Source organism: Neoarius graeffei, chromosome 5 (assembly GCF_027579695.1).
Source record: "Neoarius graeffei isolate fNeoGra1 chromosome 5, fNeoGra1.pri, whole genome shotgun sequence".
NCBI classification, from domain to species: Eukaryota; Metazoa; Chordata; class Actinopteri; order Siluriformes; family Ariidae; genus Neoarius; species Neoarius graeffei.
In genome coordinates, this window is record NC_083573.1 from 34801380 (window position 1) to 34823093 (window position 21714).

At 39.8% G+C, this 21714-nt stretch overlaps 1 pseudogene; it reads left to right on the top strand.

Annotated features, from left to right (window-relative positions):
• The window catches only part of LOC132886245 (hemicentin-1-like), an 82592-nt pseudogene that overhangs the window by 44062 nt on the left and 16816 nt on the right, over window positions 1-21714 (top strand).

A 21714-nucleotide genomic window follows, 5' to 3' on the forward strand; every position in this document is an offset into this window, starting at 1 on the left:
AGTGCGTGAGGGGCGCTACAGCACCATTGAGAAGGAGTGCCTGGCGATCAAGTGGGCGGTCCTCGCCCTCCGTTACTACCTGCTGGGGCGCTCTTTCACCCTCTGTTCGGACCACGCGCCCCTCCAGTGGCTCCACCGCATGAAGGATGCCAACGCGCGGATCACCCGTTGGTATCTGGCACTCCAACCCTTCAACTTCAAGGTGGTCCACAGGCCGGGGGCGCAGATGGTCGTGGCGGACTTCCTCTCCCGTCAAGGGGGGGGGGAGTCGGCTGCGGGCCGGACGGGCGCCCGGCCTGAGTCGGGCGGTGGGGGTATGTGGCAGCGGGGGCGTGGTCAAGCATCGGTCTGTGACAGGAGGGTGGAGCCGGGGAAGGTGAGTGGCAGATTCGCTACACCTGACGGTAATTAACCTGTGTTTTGTGTGTGTTTTCCCAGTAAACCGCTCCCTATTTTAAGAGGCTGAGAGAGAGCAGAGGGAGCGCGACCCGGGAGTGGAGGCTGAGAGTGTGTCTGGGTGCTGCGAGTTCTTTTAGACTGAAAAGTTTATTAATAAAATACGCTGTTACTACCTCCAAACGTTGTCCTGCCGTCCTCTGTGCTCCACCCACGCATTGTCCGCGCTACAGAGACATATGGCAAATGGATCTCATAAGATGTACATAAGCTTGTTGAGCTTAGTATTTAGTTTATGTTGATTGTTCCTGTTTTAGTAGTTTTGACCCAGTGTCATAGCTTTTGCATTCTTGTTTTATTACAATGTAACCACAAGGTTGTTTTGTTCCAGTTGTTTTGTCCTAATGGCATTAGTTTGTATATTTTCATACCTATGATTAGTTGCGTTTTAAATCACCAGAGGTTTGTTATATTGTTTACATATGTTTTGTTAGCAGTAATATTGAAATGAGAATTTATCTGTATATATGAGAATGAGGCTGTTTTATTATCTTTATGTGCAAAAGATAATATTAACTGGCCTAAGCTATGTTTCTTATAATTTTGGTTGTTGCATCATGTAGTTAAGTGTTTTAAATGATCTGGTTTTGTTTCAAATATTATGAAAAATTGGCTGTTTTCTTGAGCTCTGTCAAATTTGATGATTTATTAAGTTGTACTCTGTCACAGTCAATAAGGTATGTATTTTTGAGTCAGCCATCTTGGAAAATGGCTGCCATCTTTACTGTATGTGTGGTTATCAGGAATTCCTTAAGCACTTTAGTCTAAACTATATATTTAGCTCATTTTATGACTATCTCTCGATGAAGTGCTCTGTCAGTAATTTAAATATGTTTTAAGCCAGCCATCTTTAAAAATGGCTGCCATTTTGAAATTTTGTGAGGACACTAACCTTACTAGAGGCTATTTGGCTTTAGCTATGTTTCTTCAAAATTTGATGACAAAATGAAGTGAAGTGCTTTATCAGTACAAAATGCATTTTTAAGTTGGCCATCTTGAAAGATGGCCGCCGTTTTGAATTTTTGTGTGGCTACCGGGGTTTTTTAAAACATATTGATGTTATCTATGTCTGTGCAAAATTTGGTGCTTGTATCATTAAGTGAAGTATTTTGCCACTAATCTGCTACACTATTTATAGCGACAGCAACGGTGCTAGAGGGTGGAGTTTGTTTATAGCGACAGTAACTGCTTGAGGGTGGCGTTTATTAATAGCGACAGTAACGGTGCTTGAGGGCGGAGTTTATTTATAGCGACAGTAACGGTGCTAGATGGCGGAGTTTATTTATAGCGACAGTAACGTGCTAGAGGGCGGAGTTTATTTATAGCGACACTAACTGTGCTAGAGAGCGGAGTTTATTTATAACGACAGTAACTGCTCGAGGGCGAAGTTTATTTATAGCGACAGTAACGTGCTAGAGGGCGGAGTTTATTTATAGCGACAGTAACGTGCTAGAGGGCGGAGTTTATTTATAGCGACAGTAACGTGCTAGAGGGCGGAGTTTATTTATAGCAACAGTAATGGTGCGAGAGAGAGAAGTTTATTTATAGCGACAGTAACGGCAAGGGCGCAGATAGCACGGGGGACGGGGGGACAGGTCCCCCCCAGATTTATAGTGACCCCCATCTGTCCCCCCCATCCACCGTCCCTACGTAAGGCGCCACACATAGGTAGAAAAAGTGAGGATTAATGTTCCGTTAGTTAGACTAACTTACACTGCAGCACAAAGTTGAAATGGCAGCAGCCTTGTCAGTGATCAATCCACATTTTCCCCTTCTTGAATCGGTGTAGGCTGGAGCAGATCCTTGCAGAGTTGGGAAAGCAAGGTGTTCATTTTCCACGTAATTCTCGGTTAATAATACTGCACAGCTCATCCATTTGATAGCAGCGGTGTTTCTGCTGTGATTCTGTGCGTTCAGTTGTACTCGTAAGTTGGAAGTTTGAAGTCGGAAAAGCATTGAAATCCAGCATCTCCCAGCATAAACGTTGGGGTTTTCGTTTCATTTCATTAACTGGCCATTTTTTTTTCGAATTCCATGTTCCATGATGTCCCAGTTTTTAAACTGGGAAGCGCTCAGTTCTGAGGTTATGTTGCTCGGAGCTCCAAGTTCCGACTTCCAATGTAAATGTAACGCACCATCTCGACCCCGGGGTCCTAAGGGGAGCTGGGGACTTTGCCTGTTGCGGTAACCATAGTGACCATAAACAACTGTCTAATGACCGAGCTGGTGATCTTAATGCCACATTAAGCCAGAGAAGAGGAGAAAAAAATCATAGCGTTTGTTTCAAGAACCAAAAGATGCAAATATGGTCCGTGTATCATCCGATCATTCAAGTATTCCATTCAATCTGGAAAACGAAAAAAAAAAAAAAAACACGGACCATATGCCTGTTGCCTTTCCCAGATGTGACAAATACTTGTTTTGTAATGTTGAGTAGCTAGTCTGATAATAATAAGAAGGAATTTGGACTTACCTGAAGTAGGCTAAATGTAAAATAACAGCATTCTAGGCTGTAGGTGAATATCTTTTAATGTTGTTATTTTTATGTATAATGTTATTTTAGTAAGCAGCAACTGTTCACTGAAATTATGAGATTCAAGATGTTAACATTGTCCTCCTGGCCTGCAGGTGGGGTCAACAATGAAAAAACAATTACAGCATTTTTTCAAAAACCGAGCAATGTTGACCAGGTAGGCCTTTGTCTACCAATGTTCATTCAGTTAGAAAACTCACAATTCAAATGTATATTGAAGCTTCAGTACACACACACATTATATATATATATATATATATATATATATATATATATATATATATATATATATATATATAAAATGCATTTACACAAAATGGAATCATTTGCTGATAGCTCAGTCCCCCCCAGTTCAAAAATCCTATCTGCGCCCCTGAGTAACGGTGCTAGAGGGCGGAGTTTATTTATAGCGACAGTAACGGTTCTAGAGGGCGGAGTTTATTTATAGCGACAGTAACTGTGCTAGAGGGCAGCATTTATTTATAGCGATAGTAACTGTGCTTGAGGGCGGAGTTTATTTATCAATAATGCGACTGTGTTTGAGCTCGATCAGCTGATTCGATGACTGAACAAGAATAAAATGGACAAGCGGCAGTTTGGGGCGGAAGCCCCCAATAATACTTGGGAAAAATACTATTCAGAACCTCCCTCATAGCTATGTGAGGGGGTATAGAAAGAGAGAGCAAGAAGAAATCATTTTTTCCAAATTGTTAAGGAAAGGAGCATGGTAACATTATCTCCAATTAGATGTGTGTGTGTGTGTGTGTGTGTGTGTGTGTGTGTGTGTGTGTGTGTGTGTGTGTGTGTGTGTGTAACAGTTATTCCATAAAATCAAGTCATATATATGAGCTGATACCCATTTGTGTAATATTATAAAAAATTGCACTCTTTATGTGGTAGGCATGTTGTGTAAATCAAATGGTGCTAACCCCCTAAAAAAAATCCATTTTAATTCCAGATTGTAATGGGACAAAACAGGACAAACATCAAGGGGTTTGTTTATATACACTCTCAAAAGAGATGTGTTAAAAACAACACATATTTAACACATCAGCGTGTTTATATAAGGACAACACAGTTTGTGTTAATAAATGTGTTGAACTCTATAACACAGTAACTGTGTTGAACTATTTAACACACTAGTGTGTTAAAACAACACAGTTTGTGTTTTATTTATTTATTTAAATAAATAAAACACAAACTGTGTTGTTTTAACACACTAGTGTGTTAAATAGTTCAACACAGTTACTGTGTTATAGAGTTCAACACATTTATTAACACAAACTGTGTTGTCCTAATATAAACACGCTGATGTGTTAAATATGTGTTGTTTTTAACACATCTCTTTTGAGAATGTATATGAAACATCCTTCCTGGTTCTACTATAATTAGTGACTGTTGGAAAGGAATACTCTCCTCTAAGTAAGGAAAGTTATACTCATCTCACTGTGAACCACAGTAAAGATACAGGGGCATGCACGAACTCCACTGAGAGTACTTGGTATGTGGGGAAACAGTTTACTGACGACAGGCAGTGTAAAAAACACTATCAAATCTACTTTTTGGAGTACTGTGTCCATAAACAATATCTTTGCATACATGATAAATTCTTGGATTTCTTGAACTTGATAAAACGTGTTCAAAATGAGGAAGCCATGGCCTAATGGTTACAGAAGCAGCTTTGGGACCAAAAGGTCACTGGTTTGATTCCCTGGACCAACAGGAATGGCTGAAGTGCCCTTGAGCAAGGCACCTAAACCTCAACTGCTCACCAGGCTGTATGGTGTATGTCACTCTGGATAAGAGTGTCTACTAAATGCCATTAATGTAATGCAATGTGTTCTGAATAGTATTTTTTCCACAAGTATTATTGGGGGCTTCTGCATCCAAACCCCTGCTTATTAATTTCATTTTTGCTCGGTTATTGAATCAGCTGATTGGACTCAAATGCCATCGCGTTAGTTAGAATGAGATTCCGCCCCCTAGCATGCATCAAACACACATGCCCAGTGTAGTTTCTGGGGTGTTACTGCCACTATAGTACAGTTGTCCCGCACCCCTAGAAAGAAAGATATTCATTGGTTTATTTATTTAAATCTATGTTGAAAACACATCCAATGAAACCGTCTTACCTGTTGTGGCGCTCTGTTTCACCTTGGTCCGCTTCAGTACCTCACAGTGACTATCAAGAGACAAAGAAGTGAACTCCAAATGAAGCTAGGTAGTTAGCACACATGCGCACACACGATTCCAATTGAAGTTTTATCCAATAATGTTACTCCAACACCAAACTGATGACGTTATCAACTAAATGTTGCCAGATAATAAAATCTATCAATTTCATGTGTAAATAGTTTATTTTGGTCAGATTATGCACACTAGGGTTGCCACATTTCATGCAGAAAAATTAAGGACACCAGGGCCCCGCTCCTAGGTGCCACAACCACCACGAGCCCCGTGACACAGCAGTGATGGTAAATCATAATTTAAATCAGGGTCTCAAGAAAGTATTATGGTTCTACTTAATGTCTGAAGTGCTTTATTAACAATGGACATTAAAAATAAACTGAATGGATAAGTTTTCAGTTATAAACTCCGATTGGTATACAAATCACTGTTAACAGACGAACTCACTTTCTATTACAACTTCACAGGCTTCTCTAGTGGACATATTGTCACAGCTGAATACATAAGCCACAAAAAAAAGGCTTTTTGAGATGACGTGTAACAGACTTCATTAATTCTTGTTTCCAATTTGTATTTGTGAAATTTTATTTATCATTTAATTATTCTGTTGAGTATTTGTGAATTTTATCTCAATGAGTTGTTCTCATTGACTGTTATTTTTATTTACGTTTCCCATGGAAAGTACTTTTTGGCCATCACCTTTTCTGTAGCTCCTCCTGTCTTCCCCTCACGGTGCCGTTACGCTTGCTGAGGGAGCAGAGGTGCAGAGAAAAAGACCAGAAGGCAATTATTTGTGTTGTATTGTCTTCTGCAGGAGCAAATAAATGCAGGAAATCAGTTCCTTGTCTCGTCCCTGTCTATGCCCCACCCACATCCATTACAGAAGCATAAAATGAAATTGTTCAAAAATGCTAAAATTTAAAATAAAATTACTGTTACACTAAAAAAGAAACTTCAAGATAGAGGTCTGCGCGGGACAGAATTTTCAGTCCCGCTCCCGCAAAGAATTATGATTTTCAGTCCCGCTCCCGCCCGCAAATCCCGCATGATGCAGACGTTCGCGTTATTTCTCACGAAAGTTCTTGTCATTGGCTTGGGGAATTAAACATGCTGAGCTTAGCTGAGCTCTCCACTGACCGATCCTTCACCTAGCGCACATAGCGAGGGTGCGCGTTGCCAGGGGGCATGCGCAGCTGAGGCTTTACAGAGAGATACCCAACACACCTACCAAAATCTACAGTGGATATTACGAATATTGTACATTGCACATAACTATGTCACTCCTCACATTTACATTCTAGGAAATACAAGTAGGCCTATAAGAAATTAATATAATTTAAAGACACAGCGTGATGGTGCCCCGCCCCCTACTTCGAATGGATTTGAGCATAAATATCTTCAGCTGATTTCTCTCTGCGTCGTACACGAGTGAGAACGACTTCCAAATGTCTGATTTCAGGACTCTTGACTTTTTAACGGCAAATGTACCTCTTTTTAAAGCAGCACTTACTTCTGAAGGACTGCGAGCTACACTAGAGGAGTTCTGCTCTTCTGCCATGATCGGAGATCTCAAACACGGAATAAGGAATCGGAAACGTACGCGAGATTAGACCACATCCGCAAATTTAGGCATCTTAAAATGTTTTTATTAATGCCAAATAAAATATCCAGCACAAATTATATATGATAGACATAAATTAATAATTTATAAAATTTTATTTTAAACACGTTTTTAGTTAGCGGGACTGCAGCTTCTCACCTCTCCCGCCCGCTCCCGCATTGTGCACTCACCCTCGCGCCCGCAATGAGCTTTCAAAATTTGTCCTGCCCCGCACTGCTTTGCATCGGGTCCCGCGGGAGTGCAGGGCTCTACTTCAAGATATAAGTGATTAAATTAACTCTTCCATAAGTTATTAACGATATATTAAACAAATGCATTGACACTCAAAAGATCATTTAAAAAAACACACAAAATAATTGCATCAGCCCTTTTGTGTTCTGTTTTTTCACAAATGAAAAACCCCAAAATAAATTCAGGGTGTGGAAATAGTTTATGCAACTGTAAAACATTCCTCCTTACCTTCCATGAACATCTCTCTTTCATGAACAGTCAACAGTTCAACAAAGCTTTCTTTCTTTTCTGTGTGGAACAGTAGACCATGGTTAAACAGTCAACAGCTCCCTCTCTTTCTCACTGTGTGTGTTACTTCCTTCTCCACGTGTATTTCTTATCGCTCTTTGCAGCACTGAGTATCCGTTTGTCTTTCAAAACCCTGGAGTCAAACTCTGAACAGGACTGCTCAAAGTTGAGAGTGATCAAGAGATCACTCCTCATGAGCTGCATGGAGCACCTGTTCTTGCTGTCACTCCATTTGTTGGTCATTCTGGAAAAGATCCTTTCCACATATCCAGCGGATGCTGGGATGCTCAGGATGTGGCTGACGATGGTCAGCATGTTAGGCAGGTCAGCTACTTGAAAGAGAGCCACCCACCTGGCAGCCACATCTTTGGATTTCCATTCATCTTCTGCACCTTCTCTGAGCCCCTTCAGAATGGTATTTGCTGTCATGCATTCATCATAAACTTCATCCATGTTGACTTTTTGGATGAGGCTGAGCTTATTAGTGATCCTCTCAGTATTACTAAAGGAAAGCATGCCATGGTGCAGAGAGAGAGGTTGCAGGGAGAACAGCCAATCGTCCTCTGGAAAGTTGAACCATTTTTCAACGTAGAAGATTGCTGTGTTAAGCAATATAGTGAAATCTGCCCTTGCCTCGTTTGTATCATGTGGGAGGAGACACTGTAGCTTCCCTTTTGTTAAGTAGCCATAAAACTGGTTATCTCTTCTCTGTGTGAGTTTTTGCTTGAAGGTAAACATGATGGAATAGAACTCAACACAGGTGGTTGGATCATTTTTCAGCTTCTTTACAAATTCTTCAAAGAGGGAGAGTATGCTATTGCAGAACAGGAGATAACCCTCCACATCATCAGCATCTTCCTCAGTTGAGTCTTCACTGAGCTTGAACAAAGCTCTGATGTGTCTGGGACACTCTTCCCTCAGGCTGATGAAGTAAGACCTGAGAGCAGTCCAGGTTTGAATCAGCCAGGAGATGGCTGGATTGATGGACGGCCACCTTGTTGAAACATGTCACAGAATCTCCTGGAACTCCACATCACAAAATTGGCAAAACACTTTGAAGGATTCCCTTTGTTTAGCAGATGTGGAGAAGTGGCCACAGACCTTCAGCACAATGTTTTCCACATCTACAGTGAGTTGGTCGAGAGCATGCTTCACTGTGTTGTGCATAATATGGGCATGGAAATTACCTTGCAGCAGATATTTTTTTGCTTTTACTTCAGCTTGGTGAAAACAGAGTTGTGGATGCTGTAATTTACAGAAGTATTGTCTGAACAAAATGCTGTATTGTTGTATGCCGTCTATAATCCCAGCAGCTGACTCATCTGCCAACTTTCTGAAATCAATCATTTTGTTGCAGATCCCACTTTCTGACCTGAAGTGTTGTACAGCAAGGAGAAACATCTTCCTGTTTCCCTTATTTGATACATCAGTCTGTATTGAGAATGTGACGGGTTTACCTGATGTTAAGACATCAACATCAGCCACGGCCTTTGCTGCAAGGACATTTTTGGCCAACGCTTCTGCTTTTGTTCTCCCGAGAGACATTTTCTGTCTGATTTTGGAGTCTTGCAGAATCTTTTGGTTGAGCTTGTGTCCACAGTTGGCACTATTATAGCTGAGGTTGTGTTTAACCGTGTGGTACACCTGCATTAACTCAGCTGCTGTAACCTAGAGGGGAAGAGTAGGATGAGAAATTATTAATGCACTTGAATAATTGTAAAGGATGACGTGAACACAGGGTTTGGCTAAAATGTGTCATTGTCTGCGGTGGTCAGACATTTTACATACATACATTTTTAAATATATGGAAACTACTTAAGTAAAACACAATTTCCATTATTGTGCTTTATTTATTTATCTATTTATTCATTCATTCAGTTTTATAGTATTGCCTACTGTTAATCCATTAGTATTTAAAGATGCAAGTTTCCAGACTGGTTAATCATAATATATCATAGTTGTTTATTTTCTTCACATGGGCACTATATTTTGATTCATGTATTAAATAAATGCTCATGTATCCGACAGTAAACCTCAACCTGAATAAACAAATCACATCATAACTTAGCCTAATGTTACTCAAGAAGCCAGCTCATGGCACAAACACCTCATTTCAAAAGACAATCAGTCCCTAGTAGAAAGTTATGGGATGTGATTCATTTACATGTAATGGTACATACAGCTAAAGTTATTTGATAACAGACAGGCAGGCACATGTGAAATCTAACATAGACAGACAGCCATTGATGTTTCCCACCGGCTCTCTGCTAAGAGACCCGCCCTCCTTTGCCTCTGATTGGGTAAGACCTTCAGGGTCAGAGCCAATCACAAGCGGCATAGACCCCAACAAACCAATCCAACGATGGCGAGACGGGATGAAGCTACGTTCAAGACAACTCGGAAATAAGCGACAAACCGCGTCCCGTACTGATTAAAACCGGGGCCCTGTACTACGAACGGAGGTTAACCTACCCAGAAGTAACCCAGGGTTCCCCCGCTAAACCGGGGTTGACAAAACCTGGTTATCTTGTTTGGTGTTAAACGGTACTACGACGCCAGTTATGAAGTTGATTTGTTGAACCTGGTTTAACCTAATCAGGGTTAATGCGCGTTCACGTTAAAGGGGAGGTTATCAGCGCAAATCCCCACTGTTCACAATGGCACGGTCGCCGCATTTCACGGAGGAAGAATGCGCTGTCATAATGCAAAGCTACGAGGAGTTCGAAACAACATTAAGAGCAAAATCTAACACAGCGGCTGCCAATAAGGAGCGGCAAGCATGTTGGCAACGAATTGCCGATCGGGTAAATGCGCAAGTACATTCTCCCTTCTACATGTTCCAGAACAGAAATCACAAGTCACAGAAAATGGTCCTTCGACGTGGCCCCAGTCATATAAACTTGTTTAATGTCCGAAAAATCCTGAATAAAATTTGGTATGGTAAATTCATGGAGTAGCCTACTTAAGCTGATATGTGCACAGTCACATGAATTAGGATGACTGACTGTTCAGTCCCTTTGACTAAGTTGGTGTCGGTCCTGTGAACATTTCAGAGGCAACAGCAGTGCCAAACGCACCTGGCAACAGGTGAAAATGAAATATAAAAACATCATTCATAATGGTGTGTGTGTGTGTCGTTCTTTTTCTGTACTGTTTCAGATGAAAAAGCTTTTGCCCAAGGACAAGAAGTAGGCTAAACAGCATTTGCCTTTTATTTATTCAAGTTTTATCTGTTTGCCTAATAGTTCAAATTGTTTTGTATATAGTTTATAATGTAGTTGTGTGATATTAATGATAATATTGTGGGAAAACTACTTTGCACGGACGTTCATTTAATTTATTCTATCGTCATTTTGTTTGTTCTATTTTTGTGTATTTTATTTATTTATCAGTTTGTCTAGTTGTATCTATTTTTCTAATATTTTTTTGCATTAATTGTTTTTTCCTATTAAAATAATCTTGTGTTCTTGTTATAACTATCTATAACTATCTATTTATCTGACTGTTTAGTTATCTATTTTTGTTACAATTTCAATATTTTTAATATGTTTTTTTCTATTAAAATGTTCTTGTTATTTATTGTAGTTGTATCTATTTTATATCTCAGACTTAAATATTTTTGTAAAACAAGTGTTTTTCTATAAAATATTCTTGTGTTCTTGATAACTATGTTCTTGAGTGGGTTCTTTTTTTTTTTTACAGAAAAGCCGTTCTGCATGGACATTCATTGAAGCCCTCATTGTTTTTTAATGGTTATTTATGAGCGTTTAGGGGTTACAATAATGTAAGTCTAGGTTGCTTTATATAAAAGGTATGTCCAGAAATATTGTCACTGTCTAAGCAGAGGGATCTGGCTTCTTTAGACGCTGTCTTCTTAAAACTGAATAAATATTTAAAAAGAGCCAAATGAGCCAGTCTTTTGAACGGCTCTTTTCAAAGAACAGATCACAAAGATGCGGATCCCATCAAAGAGCCATAAATCCCATCTCTAATCTGCGCTCCAATATTGCACGGGTCATCCAGGTACACTGGCATTGTCTCTAGAGGAAATGTCGGTGGAGAGGTGGTGTTTAAAAAGGGTGTGGTTAATCGGAAACCTCGGGTTAACCAAGAACATAACCTGAGACGAGCAGGTTTGAGATGCAGCGTAAGTTGCCATGGCAGCATACCTCGGTTTGAACATAGCCAACTTTCGTAGTATGGGTTAATCGGGAAGTTACGCTGCACGTGATCAAGTTACTCTCGAAGTTACCCTGGTAAGCCAGAAAACCCGCTTCGTAGTAAAGGGCCCGGGACGATTCCGTATTTTAAGGGACGTGTGGCAACCCTAAATTAGTATACACATTAGCCTGCTAGCTAATGAAGGCGTGTTTCTCTTCTTCTCTCTCCCACGGCGTTTTTAAAGTTCCACACACGGGGAACCTGAAAACTGCAAAATTAACATACAATTGTAAAATAATGAGCTCAGGGACCTTGCTGAAGAAATTGTGGAATCTTGTCAGTAAATTCTTGCAGCAAAATTGTTTGGAGAAAAGCAGGTTTAAAAAAAATCCCTCTCAAAATGACTGTGTTGTATTTCACAGGAAAATATATTTAGTGTAGAATTCACCCACCAAATAATTTAGACCATGATGCTTTGCAGATCTCCAGCAACCTGCCAGGTTCTACAGTCTACATTTATTCATTATACAGTAAAAATGTTGTGAAAACTACAGAAATTTGGAACGGTGTATGTTTTTGGTGTTTCAGATATTAGAACCTTACTTAATCTTTTTCTGGTTATATTTTATACAGTAAACTCTGGTGGTTTAGCATATCTTTTTCTTCCCACAGGAGCATGTTTTGCCCAACAGCTGTTATTACCTGAGAACATGGATAAAGCTGTTGGGGAGAATGTAGTGATTACCCCAATCCGTATTCCTGATCCACCACACTACAGCATCAGATGGAAGTTTAATATGAGCACCATTCTCGCTGGACCTCCTGATGGAATTACAGTATACCCACTGTACACAGACAGAGTCAGTCTGAACAGCAACACTTTCGCTCTGGAGCTCAGGAACCTGGCTGAGAATGATACTGGAGAATATTCTCTGACTGTAGAAACTCCTACAGCTTCGCTCACAGATGCCACCTCACTACAGGTGTTCGGTGAGGAAACGAAACATTTCTTTTTAACACAACTGTAGTAAGATTTTTTTCTTTAATATTTTAGTCCCCCTTTTACAACTAATAGATCACTATAATCAGGCTTTTTTTAAGCAGATGTGTAAGAATTAAAAGTACACAGATTTGTATTGCATTACATCTTCACAACTGAATCTGAATACACATCTTTCAAATAGTAAAACATTCTCATATTAATTTTGCATTAGATGACTAAACATGCACTAGATGTTCCTGCTGATGCAAAACGAGCAAATCTTTATTAGCTTAGTTGTTTCATTTGATAGAATATGTATTTGAGTTAGAGACAGAATATTGTCAGGTCTGACTCGAATGTCTCGCATTCAGAATATTAATTTTATCGTAAAATATTGAACTGTACAAAATACAGGAACGATTGTGTGTAGTACCATTTTTTGGTAACAGATTTCTGTAATCATCCTGTAAATAATATGCTACACGACCACTAAAGCTAGAATAGTTGTGCCATTGGCCATTCTGTTTGTGCCAGTTTAACATCTGCTGCCACATTACAGCAAAATGTCCTCTTTTGAGAGCTTCGTGACTGGTGGCTAAAGATCGGTGGCTGGTGCCCACATTAAAAATTTGTAGCTCCATAATAGCAGGTTTATTGGACTAAAAATAAGTTGGCAAAGAGTACTTTCCTCATTTTAACTCTCAACTAATGTTTACTCTTTTTTTTTTTTTTTCTCTCAGTCAGTATGGCTGAAACAAAGAAACAGTGATTAGCGCTTATGATTTTCAATAATAGTGCCGGTACAGTGAAGGTGAATACACGTATGTTTAGGGCTGCAATAACTAATCGATTAAAATCGATGATTAAAATAGTTGGCAACTAATTTAATAGTCGATTAGTTGGGTCTACGTTATCATACACGTAAGTGCAGTTGCTACTCCCTAATGTGGGGGGCAGTAAAGCACCTTTAAGCTGGATACCGACCGCCGTAAAAGAAGAAACAGGAGAAGCGAACCAGTGCCGTGCTTTGTGTAGCCTGGAAGAAGCATTTGAAAAATGGCGGAGGAGGCTAACGTTAGTAGAGAGAAAAATGTCCGACCCAAGTCATCAAAAGTATGGGAGCACTTTACATTAGCGCCTTCAAAGAACAGCGTTAGGTGCAAAATGTGCAGAGCTGATCTCGCATGGCACAGAAGCACAACATCGCTGAATGAGCACCTGAAGAGGAAGCACGTTGGAGCCATGGGTGAAGGAGATTCACGGTAAGTTTGTAGTAAGTTAACGTATCACTTATCCATCAACAAAACTGGAGAAAACAGACAGAGAGCATTTCTGTCCATTAAGTTTATTTTTAAATTGGCCTGAAATCATGCGTTTGTCCGTCAAAACGGACACAAATCTGCCGGAAACTGTAGATATATTTGACAATAATTAGCTGAAATTAAGTCAGAGACACAGGTGGATAACATGACTTTGTGAAGTTTTTGGATAATTTTATGCAATTATTCAGGGACAGTTTAACGCGAATCCTTCATTTCTTCATAACAGAAACTTGAGCAATATCTGGTCAAATATATATTAATTACATTTCCCTTTTATTGTCAGCACATGGCAGCATTACCCAATGTCCATTTATTTAAATTCATTTTGCCTTATTAACTAAAAAAGATATTGTATGTTTTACTCACTGTGCTTCTATGCATACTCATACTACACTTTCTCTCTCACCTCAGAAAAAAACAGCCCAGCATTCATGACTATGTTTTGAGGAAGATCTGCACACCACAGCAATCAGCTGTTCTCACTGATGGTATCCTGAATATCCTGGTTACAGACATGAGGCCACTATCAATGGTAGAGGATGAAGGATTCAGAAAAATGCTAAACACCTTCAACCCTGGTTACACTCTTCCCTCAAGGACCTACTTCACCAGACTGATGGAGAAGAAATACCAGGATACATTCCAGGGTGTGAAGAGTGCCATAAAGGCCACCAACAGCAAAATTGCTCTCACCGCTGATATATGGACAAGTGTAGCCACTGAAGCCTACCTTGGCATTACATGCCATTACATAGGAGATGACTGGGACATGAAGTCAGTCTGCCTCACCACCGTGCCACTGGAGGACAGACATACAGCATCGAACATTGCAGAGTGGTTGGAGGAGGTAGTAGCCAGGTTTGAAATTCCTCTTGGCAAGATTATCGCCATTGTGCATGACAATGGCGCCAATATTGTGGCTGCGGCAAAAATACTGGAGGAGAAGCATGGGTGGTCCTCTGTCCGCTGCACTGGTCACACCTTGCAACTGGTGATCAATTCTGCATTGAAGCACTCAAGCATTGACAAAGCTATTGGGGCTGCAAGATGTCTTGTGGAACACTTTAAAAAAAGTGAACTAGCATCCAACAAGCTGAGACAAAAACAGCAACAAATGGGTACACCTGAACACAAGTTGGTTCAGGATATAAGCACGAGATGGAACAGCACATACTATATGGTTAGCCAACTGCTTGAGCAAAGGTGGCCTGTAACTGCAACACTGTTCGACTCAACTGTCACACAGAGGGACAAACGGTACCTTGACTTAAAAGCTGACCAGTGGGGCCTGCTTGAAGAGCTTTCCACAGCCCTTAAACCATTTGAATGTGCCACTGTGTTTATGAGTGGGGACAAATATACCACAATCTCTACAGTACCTCCACTTGTGCAGGGGCTAGTGAAGTCCACCCAGAGTGCTGCATTTGAGTCAGCAGCAGTACAGGCTTTCCAAGTGACTGCTACAGAGCAGCTTCAACAGCAATGGAAAAATGACATTACTTTCTCAGAGACAGCACCAAGCACGGTGATCCTCTCCTCTGCACTGGACCCAAGGTTCAGAAAATTGAAGTTTCTGACTCCTGAACAAGTCTTTAACGTGCAAAACAAAATACAAACACATGCACTCGGAGTAAGTCGGGAGATAGAACCTCAGCAGCAGCATGAGAATGTCCATGACCAAGCCAGTGCCACCTCCACCATTACTAAAGCTGCTTCAGGACCTACAACTCTTGATTCACTGCTCGATTCTGGAACCAGCAGTGAGGAAGATCAGAGAGAGGGGGAAGCTGAGGATCTCAACAGCCAAGTGAGGAACGAAGTCCTCACATACTTTGGAGAGAAGCCCCTTGCCAAGGAAGAAAATCCATTACATTGGTGGAAGGCTAACGAGAACAGATATCCCACCTTGGCTAGGTTAGCTAAGTCCTACTTGTGCATCCCTTGCACCTCAACACCATCAGAGCGCCTCTTCTCTGCAGCAGGCAACATAGCTTCCAAGAGGAGAGCCAGTCTCAGCCCAGAGCATGTGGACATGTCATTACAATGCAAAGTTCATTGTGACTGAGTGCAAGTGACTGTATTCTTGCAGAACCCTTCCTCCATAGTTCTACCTCCGTGGCCTGTTGTTGAAGAGCCATTTGATGAATAGGAAAAGCCTGTTAAAATCTGTTTGAGTTTTATTAAGTTTATTTATTTATTTAATTGTTGATCAGCTAATTTCAAGGTGGAGACAGGTTTTTGTTTCAGAACATGTAAAGAAATGCTCTCTGCACTGTATAAAAACAGATGGTCTTTGTTTTTCATTACTGTTATTTAAACTGTTCACCATCTTAAAATTCAAGACTTCAATAGGATTTTGTTTGACAAAACAATATAAAGAAATGGTGGTTGCACTATATAAAAAAAGATTTTGTTTTATGTGATTTTTATTTTCTTTACATTAATTCAGCTGCTACAAAATTTTTAGTTTTATTTTTTTTTTGTACTCAATGTAGCATACATTTAATTTTTTCATGAGTTGGAAACAACTTTTGAACAAAGACAGTTTGGTTAATTAAATAAAATGCTGGAAATCAAATTTTGCTTTTTTCCCCCCTTTTTATCTGATTTATTTTTCGATTAATCGATTATTATCGACAGATTAATCGATTATCAAAATAATCGTTAGTTGCAGCCCTAGTTTTGATGATAATTTAGTATTCAAATCTTATTTATATTGGTGTCTACCTGAGCCCTGTATTACTTTTTAAACCCCCAGTTCCCGTCTCCAGCGTTACAATAGTACCAAGTAACACAGAGCTGATTGAATTCCACAGCAGTGTGAACCTCGTCTGCTCTGCAACTGGCCCCTCACTTTGATTTATTTGGCTGAATGGCAGCTCTGAGGTAACCGCAGGGGGGCGAGTTCAGCTAACAGACAACAGCAGTCTGACCATCACCTGTGTGATCAGAGGTGACACAGGCTCATACCAATGTGAAGTGTCCAACGCCATCAGCAAAGCAATAAGTTCTAAATTGAGCCTCACCATTTACTGTGAGTTATTTCATATCATGCGTCTTGTTGACAGTCAGGAGATTTATCTAACAAACATGCATTTTATCTCTGGTCTTCACAAGACCATGATGGCTCTAAAGCTGATTTAAATATGGACTGCTCCATTGCAGATGGTCCAGAAAATATTGTTGTTGAAGCAGATCCAGTGGGACACTTCTTCAGCTCTGGGTCTAACCTCATACTGACCTGCTCAGCTGAGTCCAGCCCTGCTGCTGAGTTTCAGTGGGCTGTGAATGGAGTAGAGCTTGGTGAAATGGGCCAAAAGCTCAGAGCAGTTAGAGTGGCAATTATACCTGTATTGCACATAACAAACAGACCCCGAGATACTCCACGTCTGAACCCTTCAGCATCACTGCACTCAGTGGGTTTTACTGTAGTTTATTTACTGAATTCATGTGCAACAAAAATGAGCAAAGCACTAAATTAAGCCAAAGCAACTCTTCTAGAAAACAACAGATTTTTCATTGCTGTTTGTTGTACAGATTTTTGCCTTTTGCAAACTTTATCCACCTGCAAAATATGACCACAAAAAGTGGACAATGACACGCTGAGATATTTTCACTCAAGTAAAATTAATAACTTGCAGATAAATTGAGGATTTCAATTGTTTGTGTTTAAAAATGTATAATATATTGGATTCACAAAGGCGATTTTCAAGAACAAAAATTTACTGCATTGAATTTCTTGCTGATTCAACGGCAGAAGTATATATATGTGAAGTAGATAGAATATTGTCAAATTTTACCACAGACTACTTTAAATTACAGAAAATGTTAATTTTACAGTACGTATATTGCAAACAGTACATTCATTTTATACTGAAATATACAGGGCTGTGCAAAAGTCTTAGGCACCAAGTTTTAGTACAAATTTTGTTACACGTTAGAAAAAAAGGACTTCTTCAAATTTGGTGAAAAATGGAAATGACTTTATTCCAATAACAGCAGTAGCCAGACACATGAAAGGTAGCTTGGATTCACAAGAGTAACAGTTTGTGTTCTGTTACCACAAAGTTAAAAAAAAATTCAAAGTGCACAGAATAAATTGTGTATATTTAAGACAAAATTCACAGAAATGAAGACAGGTGATTGGATTAAAAAGCACACCAACGTTTTTTGAATAGTTCATGAATTTCACAGTAATCAGATTCCCATTTAGATTCTTATTGATATTTATTTAGAAATACATCCATTTATTTCCTACTATATGTGGGTATAATGGCCCACTTTATTTATTTATTTATTTATTTATTTATTTATTAATTATTTTATTTGGAATGTAAGGGATAGCATCTTTTTATTCATTTCTTCAACCCATTCTAAAAGATAATGGGTTTACAAAAATATAAAGCTGAAATGTTTTTCCTTCCACCATTTTTAATCAAGTTTATCTCACCAACTGATCACAAGTAATAAATAACTGATCAAAAGTAATTAATTATCTAGTATGACGAGTGGTTGTTTGTTGTTGAAATATCCACTCGTCATTTTTACAATATTTTAACAACTTTGTAGCTTCAAGCTAACAATAGGAGAACGTAGGGTTATAAATGAACATAGGTCTGGTTAATATGGTTTACAAATTGCATTGGTTACACCAAAAGTGGCTACAACTTATTTTTTTCATCACTGCAAAGGCAAGATTGCTTTTTAATTTTATTTCACATCATTCAAACATTAATGTTAAATCAACCTTTTAACTGTTTATGCATGGTATTTATTCTGTGATTTCTTTTTTACAGAAAAAAATACTTGGAGCAGCAGTTACTGGACCAACAGATTTGCTAACAGAAGGTGTTTCCAATGCTACATTAAGTTATAAAGCGAGTGGGTCCATCCACAGTGCTGAATGGATGAAAGATAATCAGAAACTGTCATCTAGCGACAGGATCACATTCTCAAATGATAACAGATCGGTGATGATCAGTCCGGTGAGGAGATCAGACAGTGGTGTATACCAGTGTACACTCAGCAACCCCATCAGCTCCAGTACTGCAACATACCCAGTGATTGTTAACTGTAGGTCCAAATATATTCCTGGTACTGATTTGTTTTAAACTAAAGAAACGTTTTGGCTTAATTTGAGAAGCAGTGACTGTGTACTGTGTGTTACAGTTGGACCAGATAATGTGACAGTTAATGGACCAAGTCAAGTGGAAGTGGGACAAACTGTGATGTTGTTATGCCACACTGAATCTACACCAAATGCTTTATTTGCATGGATGTTTAATGGGAATTTTTCCCAAGTGAATACACCCATATTTACGGTGGAGCAGGCTACCTTAACACATGCTGGAAATTACACCTGTATGGCCTCCAATTTTGTCACTGGACATGATGCCTCAGGATCCCATGTTTTAGTAATTCAAGGTAAAGCATTACTCTGGAATTCAGAAACTTTAAGCAGCTTTTCTCAAGTTAATCAGACATCAGATATTTAAATCAAAATGCAAAAACAAGATTGATTCTTCACTGCAATAAGCATGAGATCGTTTTAATTAACATTCATTCTAGATCACTTGAGCTTCTGAAATGAATAACAAACCTATTTATAAATCACACATTATAAATCATTTCATATTTGTATTGAATTGTAGCTCAAATTACTGTACAGTATGAAGTTAAAAACAAACAAGGCATAGAAGACAAATGCAGCAAATATAAAAAAATATATACAATACAAATTCAAAGCAATACTGAAGAATAAAATGTAAACAAATAAAAAAACAACATTCCAGTAAAAGTAAGGAAACTAATAAAAGCTAATTAAATAGTTAAGCTGAAACAGTATGTTTTAGTATAAATACACAGGTGATTATTGGAAATCTCATATGCTGATTGGTCAAGAAATTTGGACCATTTCTCAGCAATCACCCCAAGTCCCTTGGCAACATGGTGGCCAATCACCTCGTCCCAGTACGTGAGGAAGAATTACAATATCTGAAAGAAAATGTTACATTTGGAAAAGTTTTACATTTGGAATAAGGAGAAAGCTTACATTAAATCATTCGGAATAAAGTTTATGTACTCAGAGATGTATGAAGGTTATTAAGAGATTTAGAAATGATGAATAATATTTTTGAATTAATTCTAAAGGAAACAGAGAGCCAGTTGGCTGATCTAAAACTAGTCTAATATGATCATGTTTTCTGCTGCATGTTAATATTTTTGCTGCTGCAGATTTTAGTTACAGGAAGGCTCAGGTTACAGGAAGTCCTGGATCAATTTCCTGCAAAAAGTATTTGATGATAAAATGCAGTTTTAGTAAAGTGATTAATGTGTGGTTTAAAATTTCAGTCAGACTTCAGATGTACCTCAAGATTTCTAAATTTCAGCTTTTGTCTGTAAAGCCAGATTTCCAAGATTTCCAGATTTTTTTCATCCACTTGCTACCAGTCCATCCTTTTTTTTTTAGTTTTTAGACAGACAGGTAATCAGCTTATCAAAAGGTGTTCCATCTGGCACTGCAGATGTTTTTTTTTTTCTGTGTACAGTCAATGAAAACTGAATCTATTCTTAGTTGTCTGACCCATTGGTAATATATACTGTACAAAGAAAAATAAGTGGGTAAATACCCAGGTAAATATAGAGAAAACCAATTTAACAGAGTCCCACAAACACCAAAGAAGTTCTCAAGCCATTTGAAATGTTTTCCATTATCTATAGTACCAAATATAGGAGTAAAATCCAGAAACACATTGACTAGAACGTTACCTGCATCAGTATTTTGTCATGAATTTCCCCATCTCAGAATGCATTGTGGTTATTAGCTTGCCTAACACTGCTTGTGTGTAATGTTTTGTTGAGTAAAAGTATGCGTCAAACTATAATGTTTTGATTTGTTCTTCCCTCTTGTTTCATTCATTTGTTTTTAAATCATGTATGTACACCAGTGGCTGGTGGTTAATAAAATAAGGGAAGCACAATTTTCTGTCACAAGCTAAAATTCATTAAAATGTTGAATTTCATGAAGATTAGTAAATAATTGTGACAGTTTGTGTAGGAGCACAAAAGGACGGCAGGCCAGAACCGAGTTCACAAAACTGGCTTTTATTTAGCTTTTCAGCCTATACGCGCACTCACACACATCCAGACACACGCACACACATCAGTCATCTGGTTTGGGAGAGAGCTCCGTCTGCTCTCGCTCTCTCTCCTTAAATAGGGCGCGGTCACTTGGAAGACACACAAATGCATTAATTAACGACAGATGTAGTGATTCTGCCACTTACCTTCCCTGACTCCGCCCTCCTGTCACAGACTGATGCTTGACCACGCCCCCGCTGCCACATACCCCACCGCCCGACTCAGGCCGGGCGGCCGTCCGGCCTGCAGCCGACTCCCCCCCCCCCCCCCCCCGACGGGAGAGGGAGTCCGCCACGACCATCTGCGCCCCCGGCCTGTGGATCACCTTGAAGTTAAAGGGTCGGAGTGCCAGATACCAACGGGTGATCCACGCGTTGGCATCCTTCATGCGGTGGAGCCACTGGAGGGGCACGTGGTCCGAACAGAGGGTGAAAGGGCGTCCCAGCAGGTAGTACCGGAGGGCGAGGACCGCCCACTTGATCGCCAGGCACTCCTTCTCAATGGTGCTGTAGCGCCCCTCACGCACCGACAGCTTGCGACTAATGTATAAGACTGGGCGATCCTCCCCCTCCACCTCCTGGGACAAAACAGCCCCCAGCCCTCTGTCTGACGCATCCGTCTGCAACATAAAGGGGAAAGAAAAGTCAGGGGAGTGTAAAAGTGGCCCCCCACACAGTGCAGCCTTTACCTTAGAAAAAGCCTGCTTGCATTGCTTCGTCCACTGGACCGGATCTGGTGCGCCCTTTTTAGTCAGATCCGTCAGCGGGCTGGTGACATCCGAATAATTAGGTAT